Genomic DNA, 20,173 nt, shown 5'->3' with positions numbered 1-20,173 from the left:
TTTATTTCTGTTTGTTTTTTGGTTTTGTTTTTTAATCTTTTACTTTATATTGGAGTATAGCCGATTAACAATGTTGTAATAGTTTCAGGTGGACAGCAAAGTAACTCAGCCATACATATACCTGTATCCATTCTCCCCCAAACTCACCTCCCATCCAGGCTGCCACATCTTCTTTTTAAATATAAGAACCTCTGACAATACCAGGCCTCTTCCCTGTATATGGTAACAACTGGTTGGAATGAGTGCAGGCCGCCCTCGTTAGCAGAGGCTGGATTCTTGAGGGCTCCATTGCCTCCACCACCTTTGGAATATTCTGTCTGGCTCACTGGACTCTTACCTGATTTGCCCGGCCCATGTTGGCATAAGAGTTTCTGTACTTGAGCTATAAATAATAAATATATTTATCATTGACTGATTTTTCTCATGTTCTTTAAAGGTCACACTGATCCTAAAGAAAATCTTGGCAGAAAAAAAAGGGAAAGATTGTTTTGCCCAGTACAATCTAATGAGAAGAAAGGATCCCTAAGAATTTGAAAGTTTGTTAAAGACTTGGAGGAGGGGAGTGATCCCATTAAGACCTGGAAACAAAAGGACAGAGTTGACCACAGGGCTGAGCAGGACCAGGAATTCCAGCCAAGAGGGGGTGGGCCGCCCTGTATGTGAACAACTCTGTTCCTGAAAGGAGTAAGGGGTTGACGTGATACCAAACCCTTCCTGATGAGAAGCGACACACTGACAGTTGTGAGATGTGTCCCACAAGCAGATTGCTTTACAAAGCGGTGTGCAGCCAACAACGCTGACCAGTCTAGTGAGGGTCTTGGGTCCACTCGTCGCTGGTTTATGATGCACTGGATTCAAAACCAGCCCAGCAGAGACCACACACAGGTGCAGGCAGGCAGACAACAGGCTGTGGAAAAGGCCAAGGTAATTCAAACAATCTCCAGGAGCTGAAGGAATCTTACTCATTAGGAAGCAAGGTAGATGGTTGGCAATTAGGCAAATCAGGACAGTGAGGGAAAAGTGAACAGAGAGAAAGCCCTTTCATAACCATTGCCAACCTTGAAGGATGCCATAGCCCACTCCAGCAGCAGCAAACCCAAAGCCTGCTTTCCAGGGCTTGTAGGTCCTGTTTAAACTCTAAGACACAACAGGGAACTATATTCAATATCCTGTAATAGCCTATAATGGAAAAAAATCTGAAAAAGAATATATATATATATCTATATATGTATGCATGTATGTATACATGTATGTATAACTGAATCACTTTGCTGTACACCTGAAAGTAACACAACATTGTAAATCAACTATACTTCAATTTAAAATAAATAAGTAGGTGACTTCCCTGGCGGTCCAGTGGTTAAGACTTCACCTTCCAACACAGGGGGTGCGGGTTCGATCCCTGGTCGGGGAGCTAAGATCCCGCATGCTTCTCGGCCAAAAAACCAAAACATGAAACAGAAGCAATATTGTAACAAATTCAATAAAGACTTTAAAAATGGTCCACACCAAAAAAAAAAAAAAAATTCTTTAAATAAATAAGTAAAGGGGAAATAATTTCCAAGACACAAGGAACACTTGAAATAGTTTCACTGTTTGTCCAAAAAAGTCCACAAGAGCACAGTTAAAAGGAACCTTGGAGATCACCTAGATTAAAAATCCTCATTTTACAGATGAGGAAACTGAGGCTCAGAGCGTGACTCTCCAGGCTGTACACAAAGAGTTAATTCAGATCTGAGACTAACACCACCTTCCCTCCCAAGCTTCCAATTTCTGAAACAATACATATCACGTCACTCAAGGAAAGAGGGAACTTTGCGATGTTTTCAATAAAAACACTATTTCTTTAGAGAAGAAAATCTAAATAAGAGAAAAAGGAGGTAGAATAGGCTTACTCCTTATTAATTAATAAGAAGGATTCTTCTGAAAAATGCATGTCGTTGGTAACTCTCATCTTCCACAATGCTCTTCTTTACCTCAGAGTAAAGAGGTTTTCAAATATTTAACAAATGAAGCTAATTATTCAAAAACAGCTGAATCTCCAACATAATGCCTAAGAGAATCATTTTTTGAACATTTCTTTGTTTCCACTGTGAATCCCTAGAAGATAAAACAGCAGACATGTTTGGAGAAAGAAAAAAAAACCCTTCCTTTCTTTTCAGGTCTGCACTTGACTCAGGAAAGAAGTTAATTATTAAGCGAGTTTCATTTTTAAAAAGCAAATGTAATCATTCCTTCTTTATTCCAAATGTATGCTTTACTGAGGCTTAAGGATGTCATTCTATTTGAAGAACTGTTTGCTGGAGCTCAGAACTACCCCAGGGTCATGGGTTATTGATAAATCCATTTTCTTAATAATCATCACTCCACATTTATAACAGTTCACAGGATTCCATCGGTAAGTTTCACGGAGCTAGGGGACCATGTCCTCTGTGTTGCCCAGAAAAAGCAACCTTATTCTGATGGGTTAACTCTGGCATTTGAAGCCCCTAAGTAATTTGACGAGGTTTTCTCACAGAAAACACACAACTGAGGTTACTTGTATTGCTTTAATAGCTATAAGGCCTGCAACATGTTAAGACTCATGCTCATCTGCATACATTTACATGTACTTAAGACACCTCCATTCAGAGTATAAAGGTCCACTTCATAGAGTTCAATATGGAGGCTATGACTGGGGGACAACACAAGGGCTTGTTTAAACGGTATTGGTCTCTGCATTCCTTTACTTTCTGATGACAGAAGGATCAGCTAAGGACCTTTATCTCTGATACGCTTCACTAAAGCAGTACTGTGCTTTTTTTTTCCCCTTCCTTTTTTATTATTGAGGGTTGGTTGGTTGGTTGGTTTTTGGCTTGTTTTTGCTTTTTTGTTGTGTGTGTATTGGGGGTTTATTTGCATAGTGGGAGAAAAAAAAAAAAGCCTCTGCCAGCTAACAGGAGGTGAGAAAAATGCACGGTGTAGTATGGCAGGATACTCAGGAATCTCTCAAGTGTTTGAATAAACACATACCACACCAACTTAAAAAAATAGAGCTGGTTTAGCAAAAAGACAAACATCGTCTTCTGAGCCTGTCCAATGGGCAGGCATGTTCGTGTCCATTCCTGGAGCCTGGGACAGCACTAATACTGCCTTTCACCCTAATGGGCCCTGAGCCCCATCCTTTGTCTGCTGATTAACTGCTCTGTTCATTGACCAGCCCACTAATTGCGTGTTCCTTATAGTTAACCCTTCATTACTATAAGAATTAATGAGACACAATTACAGCTTCCAGAAATCTCAGGCCTAGCCAACTGCACAGCACTCCAAGTGAATTAGAACTCTCCAGGGGAAAAGAGGAAAACCAGTCAATTGTTCACAGGAAGCAGAATGCTTTTTGTTTAAAAATTTTTGTATTTATTTGAAGTTGTTTCATAATTAGGCCCGGGGGGTGAAGGTGAGAGGAAGGAGAGAAAGGATGGATGAAGGACTTGAGAACTCAGCTTTCACTGAGAAATCAGGGTGGATGCAAAAAAAGGTCTATAATTCAGATGTAAGGAAAACTCAAGAAGCAGAATGAACACAAAATGAATGCTATGAACAGCACATAAAACCAATAAAAAAAATCAGCTGTTTAAATAGAGCATGTATTACAGGGAAACACTGTAAGATCATCCTTGCCATCTCCCCATGTAAATGGCAATTTGCCCAATTTAAGCAAAATCCTGAGTTGTATTAATTTTCTTCAACTCATGGAATTTGACGTGCATTAGAATCCATGGCTTATTTGCCAGGATTTGTGGCAAATGGCCAAAGAAGGGATAGCTCTTTAACTACAGAGCAGGGAGAAAGGAGTAATTTTCCCTCTATCAAATCTTTTCAAAGCAAAAAAAAATTTTTTATTTTGAGTGTGGAAATAATTCCAAGACACTTTAAATTGCAATTATTCCAAAACTCTTTGCAGATTGTGCTGATCTCGGTTTTCTCTGTATATAGTGGTTTGTTCTCACATATTTCTATTAAGGTTACTTTATCAGCAGTCTGATAAAAAGCACCGTTTTAATCCAATTTTCCCTAAAACTAAAGATATAGTTTTTATATATTTACATACATATATGCATGGATAGAGGATCAATGGAGAGATGGGATAAGGATAGAGGGAGAGAAAGATGGAAGAGAGAAAGAGAGATGACAGCCAACTAGATAGATAGAAATGAGGGTCAAGTTCTCAGGATCAGACAGACTGAACTTCTTCAAACCTCAGCTAACTCTAAGAACTGTACTTTGTATGTCAATCTGCTATGGAGGGAGAAATGAAAATAAAACACGTCATCTTTTCAGGTAGAAGTCTGAAGACATCACATAAGTATCAATGAAACATCTCCAAGTATGTGAGAGAGTAACTCAAGGTGGGACCATGAAAGACCTACAGGGCCCTTTTCAAGGGAGACAAGCCCCCCTGGGAGGTGATAGAACATTTGTGGAGACTTAACTTTTCAGAGCAATAGAAAATCGCAGGTATATAAACATGTTAAATTTCTTAACATTTATCAAGAGGCAGAAGGAAACATCGCTGTCTCTGTGTTTCTATTAAAAATCGTGCTGTAGAAAGTAAAAGAAGGGCTAGAGTGACTGACGCCCAGGTGCTCCTCAAACAAATGACCGTCGGGCTGGGGGGATGGGGTGCTGTATCTCTGCACACCCTGTCCGTTCCATCAGGGCTGCAGCTCCTTCCTCCCAGGGGTTCTCTTACCCTCCCCGCCTCTCAAATCTTATCCACACTTCAAGGCCACCTCCTTTACACACCTGCCTCCCAACCCCATCCTCCCATCAAAGGAAACTATTCTCTCTTCTGACGTCCCAAGGCACATACTGCTTGTACCAACTTGTACCAAACATTTGTCACTTAATCATATGCAGTCTCAACTTTTCTGCAAATAAATGCCTGGGTCTCTGTCTAGACTGCAAATTCCTTGAAGAAAGGCGAGATAACTTCTCCCCCTCCCTCTACTCCTGGCACTTAACAGGGCTTTGTGTACCTTGCTGGAGCTTAACAGATCTCTTAGGAATAAATGAATCCATGAACAAATGAGTCCATACAGAAAAAGGCAATTGTAGTGAAAAAGTAGATAATAAGAAACAGGGATGATTTAACATGCTAAGTGGTTTGTGAACAGATATAGAGAGGCTTGGTTCAGGGTTAGAGTGTGGATCTAGGGCAGGACCCAAGGTCTTCCTTGGATGCCCTTTATGAATATGCTTCAATGGGAGGGGGTTTTTGAATGAAGTTGAAGGAGGAGAAATGGCCACCTCTGAAGCTCTAGAAGCACAAGGACGTGTTACATGGAGGAAATGACCAAGGGAACGGGTTACCTGGGCAATCAGCGTCGATGCAAGATGAGATGTAAGAACTGAAGTAGAGATTTAGAGCCAAGAGTTTGGATATTGATATGGAAACGGAGGGAGTGGCCAGTGCAAACATCCAAGGAGAATGCTTATCTTAGTACCTAAGTTAGGAACGAATGAGGTGGAGGCAAGGAAGGCGAGCCCACCTTGCTCCTTAGGTAACCAGGGCCCGGAGGAAGCTGGCTGATACTGTGAATATAAAGAAGGGAGTACAGAGTTGCAAATGACCTTGCACATGAACGCAGGAGAGGTAGAACTAGCTGCCCCAGCTGTTTTGGGGGCAAGGGGGGAACAGACCCCTATGTACACTGGAACTTTTACCAGTTTCAATAAACTTTCGAACAATTACAGCTAATGGTTATCGGCACTGAGACCATATTAAGAAACTAAGTACAGGATAGGGATGAGGAGCGTCCACCTCAGTTTTCTCTCGAAAGACCGATATGTCAATAGTTACTCAATCCGGACAGGAAAAATCATCTTAAACCTGAAACTTAAAGAAATTTCAATAAGGAGGAAGAAAAACAAAATATAAATATTACTTCCTGTCAAACACATTGAACATTGCAGTAATTAGGGACAAGTAGATACAGAAAGAGGATAAAGAATTTTGAAGAAAGAAGTGACACGCCCACATAAAGCCAAAATCCAGGGGTTTTTTTTTTTTTGCTAGTATATAGATTGTCAAACTGAATTTTCACTTTACATCCAGATGTTTAGCAAATTCTCAACACCATCAGAATGAAGATTTCATAACTTTGGGGATGTTATGTTGGTATCGCATAAATTATCAGATAAATTAAGCTTTATCCAGCTATGGTTCTCAACTAGACTCACCAGCTACAGGTATCTACAAAATAGTGCCAACCAAAACCAGAATAAGACCAATTACATCACTTTGTCTATTTAATTTAAGAATCAACTAAATTTCCTTCTTTAAATTTTTGTGTCAGAAAAAAGGTTAACTATAAAATCGTATTTAAATTAACAAGTCAGTAAAGTATTCAACTAACTAGAAATTGCATTCATTACAATATTATTTTAATTACAAACAAGTATATCAAAAAATACTTTACCTCACTAATAGTAATTTTATATATTATATATATATATATATATATATATATGCTTCAAAAACAATAAGAAATTTTTTCCCATCAAACTGATTTTAGAAGACAGATAATAACCAGGACTGACTAACAAACTGGTAAACAGAGCTTTAAATTGGTACAAGCCTTTTAGAGGGCACTTTCTTAAAATTGAAAAGATGCCCATCCTTTAACTCAGCAATCCTACTTACAGAATTTTTCCTAAGAAAGTGCTCTCAGGAGTGCACAAAGATATTCTTTTCAGCATTGTTTCTAAGAGTGAAAAAATTAGAAGCAGCACAATTACTCAATAATGGGCAATTGCTAAAATAAGCAAGATAATATGCAGTATGTTTTTAATGAGTTTATTCATGTATACAGACCAACCAAAAATGTACAAAATATCATTGGTGAAAGAATCAGTGCCAGAATGTATTTGTGATATATCAATGTATATCAGTAATAATTATAACTATAGTATCTATTGCAACGTACATGAGAAAGTTTGGCAGGATATACATAGTCAGCTGGCAGAGAAAAGATCACCAGAGCCTGTTAATCTCCGTGCTACACATTTCTGTGCTCTTTTGAATTTTTTTATAACAAGCATATATTATTTGTGTATTCAGGAAAAAAGCTAAAATATAAAGAGTAAGTGCTTGAACTCTTTTGAAGTTGCTTCGCAGTCAAGGTCAGCAAGTCTACTACTAGGAAATGTGAATTTTTCCTTCCTGAACAGCATACTAAACAGCCCTACAAGCAATGCACACAAACTACACAGGCACCTTCTCAAACTCTCCAGGTTTTAATCAGCTCATTTCCACATCTACCATTAATCAATTCCATCATACTTTACATTCAAAAAAAGCTCCAGGAGAGATTTGTAGCTCTACTGAAAGAAAATGGAAGTGATTTTAGAATTTCTAAATTAACATTACTCTTGAAGTAACTTGAACTCTTTTTAAGTAACATACTCACTGAATGTTAAAGTATTTCCGTGGCACACGTCTGTTTATATTTTTGAAAATCTGTAGTAAACCCATTTCATTCGTGAAATTAATTTAAGTATACATGTAAATATCAATGCACAAACACAGTGTAACTAGCCAAAGCTCTTTCAACCCCTAAATATGTCATATAAACTGAGAATGTTTGTGTCATGTATAAGTAAATCTACACCAAGCTGAACTCTCCGTGATGGAATCAAATGTCAGCTTTAATACATGTTGTTACATATTCCCAAAGCAGTCACTTGGCCTCCTCCCCACCACCGAGCAATGTGAAGTTTCATGCAGGTATGAACTTTGTACATTTGTTCTTCTATACAGATATGTTGACAATATAAGTCAGCTGCTTTTTAAAATAAACCCTCCAAGAATGAAATCATAGAAGTGACTTCCAGTTACTGGCCCAGCACATAAAGAGCTTAGAAGTTGCCGCTCCATCCCAACAACAAGTTAAAAACTCAACAAACTGAAAAATGAACAACTCATCTTAGATCTGCCTGAGAGGCAAGGTCACAGGACAAACTGCTGTCCCCCAGATTGGAAGACAAACAAGTGGATACAGAGAAATCACCATTTACCAGAGCAGAAACCTCCCCAGAACCAGTGTCAGTGTAGGAAGATCTGAACTGTAATTCACAGATTTCTGGAGACTCAGAGTAAACAAGTGTGAGAGTTACAAATTCCAGAGGAACACAGTCTTTGAGAACCCCCATGCTTTTGTGTTTTTTACATCCATGAGCACTACCAGGTCCTCACAGTGAATACTGGAGAAAAATCCCCTTGGACTTCCAGCAGGGAGAGGAAGCAAGGAACATTTTGAAATATGCCAGAGCATATTCTCAATAAGGCCTGTTATCAGGAAAAACTAGCTAACCAGAGCCTAATCTGCTGCAATTTTTATCAGAGCCTAACTTACCTGGGGGAAGAGAAGTACCCAACCCCAACCCACTTGAGTCATCCTGTCCCACTTAAAGGGGGTAAAAAAACTAGAAGCAGGAGTGAAGTTCACAGTCTAGGGTCATAGGCCCACTGAAAGACTGAGATCTAATTATTTGGACTGTAAATTCTTTCCCCTCCCCTCACACCTCACCACTCTATTACTAAAGGACTATCAACCACAGTTCCTTGACCCAGTACATCATGTCTGCCTTTCAACAAAAAAAGTACAAGGCACACTAAAAGGCAAAAAACACAGTATGAAAAGAGAGAACAAGCATCAGAACCAGAGCCAGATATGGAAGAAATGTTGGAATTATCAAACTAGTAATTTTTAAAACTGCTATGCCAAGGGCTTTAATGGAAAAAGTAGACAACATATAAGGACAGATAATATAAGCAGAGAGATGGAAATTCTAAGAAAAAGTAAAAAATAAATGCTAGAAACCAAAAACACTGTAATAGAAATGAAGAATGTCCTTGATGGGCTCATTAATAATCTAGACACAGATGAGGAAAGAATCTCTGAGCGTGAGGATATGACAATAGAAACTTCCAAAACTGAAAAGCAAAGGAAAAAAAAAATAAACTGGAAAAAAACAGAACAGAATATCCCCGGAAGAGTGGGACAACTACAAAAGGTATAACACATGCAAAATGGGGATACCAAAAGGAAAAGAAAAAAGAGAAAACAATGGGATAAATATCTGAAGCAATAATGACAGAGAATTTTCCTAAATTAATGCCAGATTCCAAACCACAGACCCAGGAAACTCAGGGAACACCAAGCAGGATAAGTACTCGGAAAACTACACCAAGACATATCATATTCAAACTTCAGAAGGTCAAAGATAAAGAAAAAAAATCTTGAAAGAAGTCAAAGGAAAAAATACTTATAGAGGAGCAAAGATAAGAATTACATCTGACTTCTCCTCAGAAACCATGTGAGCAAGAAGAGGAATGAAATATTTAAAGTGTTGGGGAAAAAGCCATCAACCTAGAGTTCTGTAACATAAGAAATTATCCTTCAAAAGTGAAGGAGAAATAAAGACTTTCTCAGAAAAACAAATATTGAGGGAATTTATTGCAAGTAGATCTACCTTGCAAGAAATTTGAAGATATTAAGAGAGAAGGAAAATGGCATAGGTCAGAACTTTGAATCTACATAAAGAAAGGAAGAATATGGAAGAACAAATGAGTGAATGTAAAATTAAAACATTCATTTTTCTTATTTTTGATTGATCTAACAGATAACTTTTTTCAAAATAATAATAGCAACAATGTATTTAATATGCTTATGTATAAGTGAAAAGAAAATCCCAACCAAAATCCCAGCAAGGTAATTTGTGAGTATCAATAGACTAATTCTAAATTTATATGGAGAGACAAAAGATGCAGAATAGCCAACTCAATATTGAAAGAGAAGAACAAAGTTGGAGAGTTGACATTACTTGACTTCAAGACTTACTATCAACTATTCTAATCAAGGCAGGGTGGTATTGGCCAAAGAATACACAAATAGGTCTGTGGAACAGAATAGAGAGCCCAGAAGTAGACTCACATAAATATAGTCAACTGATCTTTGGCAAAGGAGCAAAGGTAATACAATGGAGCAAAGATAGTCATTTCAACAAATGGTGCAGGATAAACTGGACATGCACCTGCCAAGAAATGAATCCGGACACAGACTTAACACCTTCACAAAAATTAACCTAAATGGATTATAGACCTAAATGTAAAACTTAAAACCACTAGAAGAAAACATAGGAGAAAATATAAGTGACCTAGTGTATGGGTTTAGATATAGTACCTTTGGTACCTTCCATTCCAATCAAATGAATGGAAAACTTATGTCCACTAAAAACCTGTACATAAACCACAACCTACTGTATAGATGTTTATAGTAGCTTTACGCATAATTACCAAAACTTGGAAGCAACCAAGACGTCCTTCAGTAGGTGAATGGATACATAAACTGTGGTACATCCAGACAGTGGAATATTAATCAGCACTAAAAATAAATGAACAATCAGTCCATGAAAAGACATGGAGGAATCGTTAATGTATATTACTGAATGAAAGAAGTCAATCTAAAAAGGTTACATACTATGTGATTTCAACTATATGACATTTTGGAAAAGGCAGAACTGTGGAGACAGCAAAAAGCTTAGTGGTTGTCAGATGTCGGGCAGGGGAGGGATGAACTGGTGGAGCACAGAGGTTTTTTAGGGCAGTGAAAATACTCTGTGATACTCTAATGATGGATACACTTGTCCAAACCCGTAGAATGTACACCACCAAGAGTGAACCCTACTGCAAACTATGGATCCTGGGTGATCGTGATGTGTCAATATAGGTTCATCAGCTGTAACAGATGTACCATCTGATGGGGAGTGTTGGTAATGGTGGAAGCTGTGCGTATGTGGAGTATACGGGAAACCTCTGTACCTTCCATTCAATTTTGCTGTGAACCTAAAACTAACGTAAAACATAAAATATTAAACAACAAAGTTCATTAATTTTTAAAAAATGAAATCATAAGTATTCTACAGTCTAGAAAATGCCAAAGTTCACTGTGTCATGCTCAAAGCAAGTCCTCAATCCAAGTCATCGTTGTAATATGATTGGAATTTGTCTACATGCATGGTATTGTTGTCAATTCAAATTATTTTGAGTTTAAGATACTAAAAATACTGACTCCTATTCATGTGTCATGAGTAAGAATGTGAAGCCAGCCTTGTTCACAAGACCTTAAGTTTGTGAGTCTGGGAACCCCCAAGATGCAGGAAATCCAATCCCCCAACAACGATGTGTTTAGACAGCACGCTGTCACCTATTTCAAAGCTAAAATAGAACTACTTGTTTACAAACGAGGATACCTGTCAGCTTTATTGTTCACACCAGGGATTTGCTTTTAAAAGCACAGCTGTTGTTGTTGCTGCTGCCGCTGCCACTGCTGCTGGTGAAGAGATAGAACTTTAAAATCACCACGAAATCTACAAACATACCTCGGTTTGTTGCAGGGCTGGGTCCTACTGATGCCATGTGGACACGGGTAAATGCCGCTCATAGCTTCCGTCCCTCTCACTCTGTCTACACATGAAAGGGAAGGGAAGAGCTGCTAACTTAATAACAAAATTGAAACCCACCTTCTTTTTTTAATGTGTTATTTCAGGCAAATGTGGTTTGGGTGCAACTTACTGTACTAATTGCCTAATTCTTCACATCATAAACTGATGCTTATGCAAAGACTTAGCAAATAGAGTCCAGAAAATAGTGTTAGTTTTCCAGTGGCAGTATCTACAAAGTTCAAAGTAAAGCATTTATTTCACACTGTAGATCAAGGCTGAAGCAAAAACATTTTAATCTCATCCATAGTATAGAGCTGTGATCTTCAAGCAGTGGCTTATGCCAAAAACTGATGATCTATTCATGAGAGAAAAATTTAATCCTAGAAAAAAATTCATCTATTCTATTTTCAGCCAGTGTGGAAAATGACCATCATTATTTAACTTTATTGGTGAAATACATCAATTCCGTTTAGGGAAAAGTGATACTCCATGTGGCTTAGACTAAGGACAATTTACGTACAATTTCTTTCTAAGCTAATGGTAATGTGTATATAATTCTAATGCTTAAAAGTTTAGGTCTACTTTAAACATCCATATTTCAAACACTTGTGTCAGGATTAAGGGGGGAAATTGCATTCCGTTTATATTATATGTATTTGTTCAGCACCCACAATATGCCAGGTGCCGTGCTAAGCAGTGGGAAGAATAAAAGCCCCTATCTAAATAGGGTCCCTGATTTGAATGTCTTACTTCCCAAACCTGAGATCTTTGGAAAATGGTGATCGACACAAAAAATTTTTTCATTCATTTTTTTTTCAACAAAACTCTCTTACCTAAGAGAAGTCACATGAATTAAAGGAGGTAAAGCATACTGCATTTTCCAATAGGTGATTCTGATAAAAATTTAAGCATCACTGAATTCTACAACTCCTCCAACACATGAGATGACTTTGTTGACACACTACTAATAACACTTCGCCTTTGAGTTGCTTTCATGTTAGCAAATGAGGTCCTACACTGACCACTCCTGCTCCAGCAGTTCCCCTTTGAATAAAGCTTCTACCTACAAAATGGCTGGTGGCTTTTAGGAAAGTCTGGGGCAGCAATTTTCTCCCCACAAAGTTATTTATCAAAGAGGGATTAGGACCATGACCTAGGAATCATTACCCCTGTACGTTAAGCCAAGTAAGACTGTTAAAGACAATGATTCTCTCATTTCCTGGTAACTGGTTTCTTCCTCACAGTCCAAGGAGGAGATGAAAACATGAGTTTGAAATGAATCTTTGCTCTTTCTACTTCTTCCGGGGGAGTTTTCAGCTCTCTCCATGGGACTTGTACTCTGGTAAAGTCTGTTTATGTTTCTGCCCATTGAAAAAGAAAGCACTTAGAGTAAAGGGACTGTAATTGCAAATTTTAAAATATATTTAAGTAATTAAATTTCAAGACAGAAATATTAGAAATTAGAGATGTTTTCTGAACACTGTCTCCTTTTTTTATTGAGGTTTAGCTAATGTACAAATTATGTAAGTTTCAAGTGTACGATATAGTGATTCACAATTTTTAAGGTGTATGTTCCATTTACAGCTATCATAAAATAGTGGTTGTATTCCCTGTGTTGTATAATACATCCTTGTAGCTTACTTATTTTATACATAGTAGTTTGTACCTCTTAATCCCCTGCCTCTATCTTGCCCCTCCCCTCTTCCCTCTCCCCACTGGTAACCACGAGTTTGTTCTCTATACCTGAGAACACTATCTCTTTGTGTATACAAAGCAAAGATGAAATTTAAGAGGACTGAATAATGCCAGGAAAGACAAAAAAAATTGTTTTTGTATTGTTACTATATGCCAGGCATACATCTATAATCATTATATTATTTAATGCCCTTTATAAATCTATATGATTTGTAGTTCCATTTTACAGTTTTTTTTAATGGAGGCAGAAAGAATATACTGAATAAGCTTTAAGCCACACAGCTAGGAAATATTGGAGCCGAGATTCAAACCCCTGTCTTTTGAGTCAAAATCTATTCATCAGTCTATTCTATCAATTATCCATATATTTCTAATTAAAATATAAAATCTTTCTACCTGAGATACCTAGATTTTTGCTTTACATCTCAACTGACATTTTAAAAGCGATGGGAAACCTTCCGTCACTAATAGAGTAACCAACTATAGAAATCTTTCCATGAAAGAATAAGACACCATTTTAAAATAAAGCATGTTGTGAAGTAAGACTAGTGTCTTTGTACACCTAGCCCGAGCATAATACTCAATAAATGCTGTTGATAGCTTTTAAATGGAAAGGATAACAGAAAATAATTTAGTTCTCTATTGGATATTTTCTCCAAGCAAATCTTGGCCTCACCATCTCCACCCTCTGTACCTCTGAGCCTCTAGGGAGAGATGCCTGCAGGCAGCAAACAACAAGAATAGTCAGGGTCTTAATGACCTGTGAAGAGAGAATGCTCTTCAACAGTCACTAGTAGAGGTTCTCGATGCTGGAGAAAAAAAGCCTGCCATCTACCAGCCTCAAAACACGTCTAACAATGCTGGAAACTGACTCTGCACTTCATGAGCCATGACTCCGGGCACACCCCTTGTCTCCAGCCTTGCCCACTTACCAAAATGCAAGAAATTCGTCAACCATATTCTCACATATTATCATCCCCAAACTGTGTTTCTTCCCACCTACCCCTACCCTCCAACTTCTGCTGATTCTCCTTCCATTGTTTGCACAGTGTTCTCTGGACCTTTTATTTAATTGTAAATAAACTATCTTTTACCCTCACTGTTGTGTCTTATTCCCTTTCTCCCCTGAGTTGATGGATTCTGGCTACATCACATCATTCCTTTTCTTTACAGTCATCTACTGATCCATCAAAACCATCACAGTCTCCCCACACACACACCCCCATACACTCATACATTTATTAAGGACTTTGGTGTTGGTTCAATTTCTTGTTCCATCCCAACATCTACCATCATGGTTGCATGGCAACAGTGTCCAAACGGAAGAGTTCCACTGTCAGTTAAGATGTAGAAATGTCATGAAAGACCTTCATTCCTGTTATAAAAAGAAGACATTTGATAAACTAGAAGCATGTCATTAATGATCAGTGACTCCGAAGCAAACTAAATGAACTAAATTTCAGAGAGAAGCAAGCTCTTCATAGATAAGCAAAGCTCAGCAGGGGCCCCATACTTGGGACTGGGTCTTGCCTTGTCCGGTATGAGTGGACAAGGATGAGGACCTGCCAGAAGTAGAAAGGGAAGCAAACCAAACTTTTAAGAACAACTGGAGCGGCCATGACAGAATGAATTCCAGAAGAGACCAAATATAAAATAAGTCTATTGGCCTAATTATTCTACCCAGCAGGAATATTGCTGAATAAGTGGTCATAGGAGTAGAACTGGAAAGTAGAAAAAGATTTTATAGTTATGTTCATTGCTTAAGTTCCAGGTCCCTACTTGTACTGAATTTAGAGGTAAACTGAACCTAACTAAAGCTGGAACCCACCTCCCTGCCAGCCCAGATCCTGATGATATCAGCAAGGTAAGTCAGTCTCCCTATGGTGGCAGGGGAGGTTGTAAGTTAATCTGAAGGGCAAAGAGAAATCTCTATAATCTCATTTGAAGCCACAGATAACTGAAACTGAGTAGAGCTGTACCTAATCCCCAGCTCGTCAGATCCAGGGTGGGATCTGAAGGGTCATAACTTATCCTAACTGTCTCACAGAGGAACTGAAATAGTACCCTGTCTGGGAAAAAATAAAGCAAAACAAAAAATATCTAGTTCAGCCTCCACTGTCCTTTGATTTTTAAAAAATTTCCAGCATTTAAAAATTAAAGTCATGGGAAGAAGCAGGAAATTGACCAATAATCAAGAGGAAAATGTCAATAGAGGCAGACCCACAACTGACCCTCCTGGTGGAATTAGCCAACAATGATTTTAGAAAATAATTATGATAAATGTTCAAGAATTTAGAGAAAAATACAGATAAAATGGTGAACAGATAGGAAATTTTATTGCAGATTTAGAAGTTTTAAAACAATCAAACAATCAAAAATTCTGTACTGAAGATGTAATATCTGAGATGAAGAATTCAGTGGATGAGTTTACGGCAGACTGACATGGCATAAGAAAGGATCTGTGAACTCAAAGACAGATCCATTGAAAATACTCAAAACAGATTAAAAAGTGAAAAAGCTGAACAGAGCATAAGAGACCTCTGGGGTAATTCTGTAACACATGTAATTGGAGTCCCAGAAAAAGTGAGAAAATGGTACAGAATAAATATTTTCCACATTTTTTTCAAAATTCATGATGCAAGATTAGCAAACCTCAAGCAGGACTTAAACAAAAGAAGAAGAAAACAAAAAACACATAGGCACTTCATAATCAAATGGCTGAAACTCAGAGAAAAACAATATATAAGACAATGAAATGACATCTTTAATATACTTAAAGAAAATATTGTCAACGTATAATTACACATCCAGTGAAAATGTCCTTCAATATCCATGTGGAAAACCAGCCAACACCCTTCAAATTTCCTAAATCTCTATCAGCAACCTCCTCCTACACTCACACTCTGATCTCAGTCTCCCATAACTGAATCATTTCTAAAATCTTAAATTCCAACAAATCACTCTCTACCCACAGCAGTCTTTTTCTTTAAACATGCTTATTTCCTTATTCTTACTATGCTTGTCTCTCTACTGATTCCTTCAATTTTAAACATTCTGAAGATATTTCCATCTTAAAATAAATTTTTAAAAGCACAGCTGATTCAGCATCTCCTTCTTGCTATAACCCTTTCTTACCATTTCTTAGAGCCAAGTTCTTCAAAGGGACAGCTGCATGTATGCATTGATCTCCTGCAACTTATCTGTCCAACCCACAGCAACGTGATATTTCTCACACACCGTTAACCTACTCTGGCTATGATCACTGACGGCATGCTGTCAAACTGAATTGATATTTTCCAGAATCATCCTAACCTTTCAACAGCATTTAACCCTGTTGACCATTCTTTTCTAGCCATTTTCTCCTCCTTTAGCTGTCTCTTCTGGCTGTCTTCCTGTATCTCTGATCAATCTTTTTCAGTTTCCTTTTTAATATTTACTTTCCCTTATATCTTCTTTTTCCCACCCTAAGTATTGTGGGTCTGGAAGTGTGATGCCTGCTCTAAGATTCTAAGATTTTAACAGGGTTAGTAATAAAAGATCTGCATCATTTAGTTACACATGAGCATCTGAAAATAGTAATGACTTTACTGTTAGAAAATTAAAACAACTGTTTCTGCTACAGTGAATACCAGTGATTAAGGAAATCACAGGGGATAATGAGTTAACTCACTTTGAAAATGATCATTCTCTAAATCTTGAGAAGGAAGAGAAATAAAACAATATTTTTACATTTTTGCTCTTACAGTAGCTATAATAATAACAAAAGTTCTAGTTTCTATTTAAATTAAAACATTTTTTCCTACTGCCAGTTAGATACTACCACTCAATTGCTATGTTTTAGGGCATCCACGAGAATGACAGTGGAATTCTTTCAAATTTATTTTTTGTTGGCTGTTGTACTAACTTATATTAAAATATTAGTCTCTACATCCTGTGGCTGTGTATAAAGAAATTCAAAACATCCATTTTATTCTATGTAACTTTTAAATTTTATATAATATTTTGAGTCTCAATTGATATCTCTAGCTCAGAAAACGACAGAAATTAGCTCGGAAATTTTATTCTGAATTTTAAGATATCTTGCTATGACCACATGTCTCACTGAATCATTTTTTTTACATAATTCAATACTGCAAGTTATTTGAGCCTACATTCTTCTGTTATTTTGAAGAGGTTTTTTTCTGTCTTTTACATAAGTGTTCATTAATTTTTTCTTTCTTTCTCCTTACTTTTCTCCCATTCATGCCCGAGTGTCATGGCTTTTTGTTTGTTTGTTTTTTCTCATTTTCCATGTGGCAAATTCTGCCCAGGGCTTTTAATTCTCTCTTAATCCATTACCATATTATCTGTACCTAGGTTGTCATTCCTTTTTAAGCAAAATTTGAGAACTATTTTCTATCCTCTTTTATGTTGTTTAATTTGAAGAAAGAAAAGAATTTATTTTGTGCTCACTGGAAATCTTGCTGGGAACCTAGGTTTATCTTTCTTTCTTTTTTTTCAAGGAAATCTCACAAACATTCAGTACTTCAGCCCAGAATGAATTTGTATCCAACTCTGATAAGCCTTGTCCTCTTACTCAGTATAATGCTCTAAAAGATAGCAACCCAATGAAATTTTTTGGTATCTCTCATGAAGTCTAACTGAGGTATATATGGAATTTTCCATAGGTCATTTCTTAGATTTTTATTCAAACTATCTATCTGCTGTCAAATGCAGTCTTTTTTTCTTTGGGGAGGGGCTGAAATTATACAACTTTTACCACTCATTTTATATTGTGTCGGGGCAGGGTAGTGTTTTGTGCCCTGCCATCCTCATCCATATCTTGTTTCTTCCCTTCTGCCTTCCCTGAAGTTTAATGGCATAAGGTTAAATGCATTTCCTTATTTAATTGCTCTAAGCAACATTCTGACAGTTCCCTACCTGCCCACCATCTTTTAATCACATCACTTGGCACTGATGAAAATTTAGCATGTAATTAGACTTTAGTGTGCCATCTTTCCCTAGAAGTCCCTCATCCTTATATGTGGAAATCAATAATTTATTCCTAATTTTGAGATAAACTACTAAAAAGGCATTACGTATATGCATCCTGAAGTAAGTTACAGATTATAAAGTGTTGGATGAATAGTGAATATTATAGCTTGAGAGAAAACAAAATTTTTAAAAATTGAGATTGAGATTCTTTTAAAAAAAGGATATATTGATTATTGATTAACATCTGGATTTATAGCAATAAACTCAACACACAGTTAATTTTACTTTTACTCAAATAGCTTAATTTAAAGAAAATAAATTATGTGTACCATTTGAAAACACGCTTCAGAATGATTATTATATCTGCTTATTAACAAATGGATGTGGGTGATTTCAGATATTTAATGCATAGACTTTGTCATCCAAATGAAGGTGGCTACACTAAACAACAAATTTTCAATGTGGATGAAACAGTCTTTTATTAGAAAAAGATTTCATCTAGGACTTTGATAGTTAAGAGAGGAGAAGTCAATGCCTGGTTTCAAAGCTTCAAAGGACAGACTGACTCTCTTGTTGGGCGCTAATGCAGCAAGTGATTTGAAATTGAAGCCAATGCTCATTTACCATTCCAAAATTCCTAGGGCCCTTAAGAATTATGCTAAATCTACTCTGCTGTGCTGTATAAAGGGAACAACAAAGCTTGAATGACAGCACGTCAGTTTACAACATGGTTTACTGAATATTTTTAGCCCACTGTTGAGAACTACTGCTCATAAAAAAAGATTCCTTTCAAAATATTATTGTTCATTGACAATGTACCTGGTCACCCAAGAGCTCTGATGGAGATGTACAATGAGATCAATGTTGTTTTCATAGCTGCTAACACAACATTCATTCTGTAGCCCATGGATCAAGGAGTAATTTCTACTTTCAAGTCTTTTATTTAAAAAATACATTTCATAAGACTATAGCTTCCAGAGATACTGATTCTTCTGATGGATCCGGGCCAAGTAAATTGAAAACCTTCTGGAAAGGATTTACCATTCTAGATGCCATTAAGAACATTCATGATTCATGGGAAAGGGTCGAAATAGCAACATTAACAGGAGTTTGGAAGAAGTTTCCAACCTTCATGGATGACTTTGAGGGGTTCAAAACTTCCGTGGAAAAAGTAACCGCAGATGTGATGGAAACAGCAAGAGAACTAGAATTAGAAGTGGAGCCTGAAGATGTGACTGATTGTTGCAATCTCATGATAAATGTTTAACGAACGAGGAGTTGCTTCTTATGGATGAGCAAAGAAAGTGGTTTCTTGAGATGGAATCTACTCCTGGTGAAGATGCTGTGAAGATGCTTGAAATGACAGCAAAGGATTTAGAACATGACATAAACTTAGGTGATAAAGCAGTGGCAGGTTTTGAGAGGATTTTGAAAGAAGTTCTACTGTGGGTAAAATGCTATCAAGCAGCATTGCATGCTCCAGAGAAACCATTCATGAAAGGAAGAATCAATCAATGCAGCAACCTTCAATGTTGTCTTATTTTAAGAAATTGTCACGGCCACCCCAGCCTTCAGCAACCACCACCCTGAGCAGTCAGCAGCCGTCAACGTCCAGGCAAGACCCTCCACCAACAAAAAGATTAGGACTCACTGAAGGCACAGATGAGGGATAGCATTTTTTAGCAATAAAGTATTTTTAATTAAGGTAAGTACATTGTTTTTTTAGATACAATGCTCTTGCACACTTAACAGACCAAGGTATAGTGTAAACAGAACTTTTATATACACTAGGAAACCAAAAATTTCGTGTGACTCTCTTTATTGAGATATTCGCTTTATTGCAGTGGACAGGAAGTGACCCCCAAATATCTCTGAGGTCTGCCTATAAAATCGTGGTCCACCATCTCTCTGACGTTGTGCCTGGTCATCAAGGCAGCTCCATTTCTGGGCTTTGTTTACAATGTTGCTCATCCTGATTGCTCTCCACTGCTTACCATCCTTGGAACTATCGATTTCT

The 20,173-nt window shown here is 37.3% G+C and overlaps 1 protein-coding gene across 1 annotated transcript in view; it reads right to left on the bottom strand.

Moving 5' to 3' along the window:
- The window catches only part of LOC309625700 (cyclin-Y-like), a 121,754-nt gene that overhangs the window by 17,809 nt on the left and 83,772 nt on the right, over nucleotides 1–20,173 (bottom strand). Inside the window, exon 4 of the mRNA XM_082385764.1 lies at nucleotides 1–20,173. This exon is cut by the window's left edge and continues 17,809 nt beyond it. The gene's annotated coding sequence lies outside the window, so the exon portion shown is untranslated.

Source organism: Balaenoptera borealis, assembly GCF_965194805.1.
Source record: "Balaenoptera borealis genome assembly, chromosome: 3".
NCBI lineage: Eukaryota > Metazoa > Chordata > Mammalia > Artiodactyla > Balaenopteridae > Balaenoptera > Balaenoptera borealis.
Note: the sequence above shows the minus strand (reverse complement) of the source record. Positions and strands in the feature narration are given on the sequence as shown.